Below are 5414 nucleotides of genomic sequence, written 5' to 3'. Positions count from 1 at the left end.
CAACACTTTGAAGAACTACTCCTTTGCTCACAAGAAAAGTTTGGAAGAAATTGAAGATTTTGAAGATTGGCGTAATTTCATTTCATCTTGCACTTTGAATCATGTTTGGTATCTCTAAACTATCTCGTACTTCCTTTATTTTGGCCATGCTTGGCTAGATTCACATTTGGTTGATTAGGGTTTAACCCATGGATGATTAGTTGCTTTGAAGACTTCATATTATATTGTGTTTGAAATTTATGAAAATGTTTTCTAGTCAAACATCTTCTTGTGTTTATTTATCTTTGATCATGAGCTTTGATGAATGAATACTTATTTCTTTTGACTAATTTCTTGGTTAAGTAATGGACCCTCAAATTAGTAAGCAACAAATGGTTTATATGTATGTTTTCATTTCATTTATACCATGGAAATGTTTCCTCCATAATGATAATGTAAGCATTTGATTATCTTTTGGACTTGGTAACTCTTAGAACTTAAAGCTAATTGATTTTCACAAGATTATATGCTTTATTGATTTTCTGACTTTAATTAAGGAAATGTGTTAAGAGCTCCTCTAACTATTTTAATAACTATGAAGAGTTGAGGTAATCTGTGCTTATGAATTACTATAGCCAAGTTAAATTAATTCACAAGTGTTGTTCCATTTAGTCTAATGATAAGTCAATTATGTCATCCATGTGGTGTATCCCAAAATCAACCAACTTCATGTCATTGAATTTAATCAAATCTTTTACTTTCTTACTTGTCATATTTACATTCTAGCTTAGCTTTAATTTTCTCAAACAGTCAAAAAGAATTAAAACCCCCCATTTTATTTTTACTCTTCTTTTACAAGTACTTGAACAAGTGATTTACATAGAGACTTAAATTGAACCAATCTCCGTGGATACGATTCCTTTACCACTATACACTATTTTAGTGTGTAACATTTAGGGTATTTATTTTGTTGGCCTCGACAACCACCAAATTTTGGCACCATTGTCGGGGATTGGTTTATTTTTAATCAATTTGTTTCTCTATGCCCAGATCTCAATGTACAGGTGCTATGATTTATAATCCGGAAATTGAAAAAGAAGCAAGACGTTCGGCGAAGGAAAAGAGAATAGAACATGGTCAAACTTCAAATCCTCACGAGGACTCGGAGGTTGAAACCGCTTCATCAAGTGACACAGAACCCGATTCTAGTCCTGACCCTCGCCAAGAAATTCCCGAAACACCACCCTTACAAAAAATTCCTCCCATTATTGAACCAATTGCAATGGCGGACAGAGGAGAAGCTCCCGAAAGAACCTTGAGGCAAATGATGGAAACCGATGTCACACAAACTACAACCGGTATCAATTACCCCGTTTTGGAAGGAGGTTCGGAATTGAAGTCAAGTTTAGTCCATCACCTTCCAACTTTTCATGGATTAGAGAACAAAGACCCTCATAAACATTTGAAGATGTTCCATATTATTTGCACTAGCATGAAGCCACAAGGGTCAACCGATGACCAAATCAAGTTAAGGGCATTCCCCTTTTCATTGGCCGATAGAGCGAAGGATTGGTTATTCTATCTTCCCCCGGGGTCAATCAAATCATGGACCGACATGGCAAGAGATTTTCTTGACAAGTTCTATCCCGCTTCAAAAGTCTCAAGTCTTAGAAATGAGATTTGTGGAATCCGCCAACGTCAAAATGAGACTTTCCATGATTATTGGGAGAGGTTCAACAACTTGTGCTATAGTTGTCCACAACATCAAATTCCGGAACAACTCCTCATTCAACACTTCTACGAGGGATTGTTGCCAATGGAGAGAAGATTAGTTGATGCCTCAAGTGGTGGAGATGTTTTTAGTAAAACTCCACAACAAACAAGACAACTCTTCAACAGTATAGCCGCTACCTCCCAACACTTTGGTCCACGGCAAGCTATGAAGAGAGAAACTCAACAAAAAGTCAATGAAGTGGGAACATCGAATCTAGAGTCTCAACTCAAAGATTTAACATTCGTTGTTGAAAAGTTAGCGATGGGAAAAACTCCACACGTGATGGTTTGTGGAATATGTGCAACAATGGGACATCCTACGGATATGTGCCCCATTCTTCAAGAAGACGTGGAACATGTGAATGCCACGGGAGAATTCCAAAATTACCACAACAAACCATCCGGTTACCAAAATGCATAAAATTCAAGTTGGAAGCCAAATCCCAACATGAGCTACAACCCAAGACCATTGCCTCAAAATTCATTGGTTAGACCTTCCTTTCCACCACAACAACCTCACTACCAACATCCACAATCACACTATCAACCCAAACTGCACCCTCCACATCATCACCAACAACCTCCTCAATCCCAACCAAGTAGCTCCGGGATATCTCTTGAAGACATTGATGTGATGGCCTGGAGTGACTTTTCGTACAGGTTCAGGGCCGAGTTTACACCAGTGATTGAGGTACAGCAGCTTGCGAGGGAGTTCCAGGATCTCCAGGACACGACTGAGACGGTGACTGAGATCACCGCCAAGTTCAGGGAGAGGGACCTTCTTGTTTCGTGGTATGTGGCGGACGAGGAGATGAAAAAGTCCCGGTATCATGAGATGTTGAGGAGCGACATTCAGAAGTTTGTGAGCCGATCCAGCTGCAAGACGCTGGAGGATATGATAGCGAGAGCTCGAGAGAAGGAGATTGATTTAAAGATTGAGAGGAAGAGGAAACCAGATGTTGTGTCTGGTGTGGAGGGTTCGGGCAAGAAGCCCAAGGTAGATTCCCAAGGGAAGAGCCAGTAGGGCCGAGGCCGCTGCGGAAAGTGTGGTAGGACGCACGATGGGATGTGCACGGCAGGTAGTTCGGGCTGCTTTAAGTGCGGCCGAACTGCTCATATTAGTAGGGATTGTACCGCTACCACCACCACTGCAGTATCTGATCTGATTTGTTTGCAGTGCAATCAGAGGGGCCACAAGAGGGCCCAATGTCCGAGTTTAGCAGCAGCAGCAGGACGGGTGGCGCCACCCGCTCCTGCTACATTGAGGATTACTGATGGCCATCAAGGCCAGACAAAGGCGCCTGTGGCGAAAAGTAAAGCCTTCCAGCTGACACGAGAGGAGGCACGTGCAGCTCCCGATTTTGTGACGGGTATGTATCTTCTCCTTATATCTTTATTTATATTGAATTGTCGCTTATGTTTATGTGTTTTGTTATAGGATCGTTCTTAGTGAACGGTATATCTGCCCTGGTATTATTCGATCTGGGGGCTACCCGATCATTTGTATCGCTCGCGCTCAACAAGCGATTTGTAGGAGCTCCAGGAGAGCTGGACTGTCCACTTGATGTAGAGATAGCGGATGATAGGACCGTTAGGGTTGCGAGGGTGCATCCGGGATGTACACTGCAGTTGTTCGATGAGCAGTATTTTGTGGATCTAGTCCCCATTCCCCTGCGAGGGAATAAGGTTGTCATGGGTATGGACTGGTTGAGCCCTAATGGGGCAGTTATCGACTGCGAGCAGCAGCTAGTTAGAGTTCAGACCCTAAGTGGGGTAGGATTGGTGATTCGGGGCGAGAGGTCGCATCATGGGCCGACGTTGTGTTCAGCAGCGAGAGCTAGACGCTACCTTCAGCAGGGATGCGCATGTTATGTCGTCTATGTTATGGATACCCGGGATAAGGGTAAGGCGACCGTGGATGATGTACCGATCGTACGAGAGTACCCGGATGTGTTCCCAGAGGATTTTCCTGGGGTACCTCCGGAGAGGCAGGTAGAGTTCAGGATTGATCTGGTTCCTGGTGCGGCTCCGATAGCCAATGCACCATATCGGTTGGCTCCTCACGAGATGCGGGAGTTGTCTACATAGCTGCATGAGTTGTTAGACAAGAGATTTATTAGGCCGAGCAGTTCGCCATGGGGAGCCCCGATTCTGTTTGTGAAGAAAAAGGACGGGTCACATCGGATGTGTATAGATTACCGGGAGCTGAATAAGGTAACGGTGAAGAACCGTTATCCCCTACCGAGGATTGATGATTTGTTTGACCAGCTTCAGGGTGCATCTTGGTTCTCCAAGATTAATCTGCGATCAGGTTATCACCAGATGCGAGTCAGGGACGACAATATGCAGAAGACAACCTTTCAGACTCGTTATGGTCACTATGAGTTCGTGGTGATGATGTTTGGGCTCACCAATGCTCCTGTTGCATTCATGGGTCTCATGAACCGCGTGTGCAGACCGATGTTGGACCGGTTTGTGATAGTCTTTATACATGACATCTTGGTTTACTCCAAGACTCATGAGCAGCATGAGGAGCACCTGAGGGAGGTGCTGGAGACACTGAGGAAGGAGAGACTTTTCGAAAAGTTCTCCAAGTGTGAGTTCTGGTTGCGCGAGGTGCCGTTTCTAGGGCACCTTGTCAACCAGAAGGGTATTCTGGTCGATCCGGCCAAGATAGAGTTCGTGATGCGGTGGGAGGTTCCGAGATCTCCATCTGAGATTCGGAGTTTTCTTGGTCTGGCGGGTTACTATCAAAGATTCATCCAGGATTTCTCCAAGATTGTTGTTCCCTTGACCCAACTGACCATGAAGTCAGTGACATTTCGATCGGGGCCTGAGCAACAGGCAGCCTTCGAGACTCTTAGACATCGGTTGTGCGAAGCACCGATTCTGACTTTACCGGAGGGTGTCGACAATTTCGTGGTTTACTGTGACGCTTCGATCATGGGTATGGGTGCAGTGCTGATGCAACGGGGTCACGTGATTGCATACGCGTCGAGGAAGTTGAAGCCTCATGAGGAGAACTACCCGAAGCATGATTTGGAGTTGGGGGCTTTGGTTTTCGCCCTCAAGATCTGGCGACACTACCTCTATGGGGTTCGTTGTACCGTTTACACGGACCACAAGAGCTTGAGGTACCTGATGGATCAGCCGAATCTGAACATGAGGCAGCGTCGGTGGTTAGATGTGGTGAAGGATTACGACTGTGAGATCCTTTATCACCCGGGGAAGGCCAATGTTGTGGCTGATGCATTTAGCCGCAAGACAGTAGCGGCTCTGATCCGAGACATATGTTTGAGGATGACATCGATCACTCCATTGTTGGAGCAGATCCGAGAGGCGCATGTAGAGGCTATAAAGGAAGAACACCAAAAGAGTGAGTGCATAGTGGGTCAGGTGGATTCCTTTGATTACGATAGTCGTGGGTTATTGAACCTGCATCGGAGGGTCTGGGTTCTATACTGAGGCGGGGTACGCCAAGTTCTGATAGATAAGGCTCACAAGTCGAGATTCTCCATCCATCCCGGGCCGACGAAGATGTACCGGGATCTTCACCCTGATTATTGATGGCCCTGCATGAAGCGGGACATAACATGGTATGTGGAGCGGTGCTTGACTTGCAGGAAAGTCAAGGCCGAACACCAGAGACCTCACGGAAAGAT

Source organism: Lactuca virosa, chromosome 6 (genome assembly GCF_052849685.1).
Source record: "Lactuca virosa cultivar CGN04683 chromosome 6, Lactuca_virosa_CGN04683_v6, whole genome shotgun sequence".
In the NCBI taxonomy this organism is placed as follows: domain Eukaryota; kingdom Viridiplantae; phylum Streptophyta; class Magnoliopsida; order Asterales; family Asteraceae; genus Lactuca; species Lactuca virosa.
The sequence above is the reverse complement of the archived record's forward strand: the minus strand, read 5'-3'. Positions refer to the sequence as shown.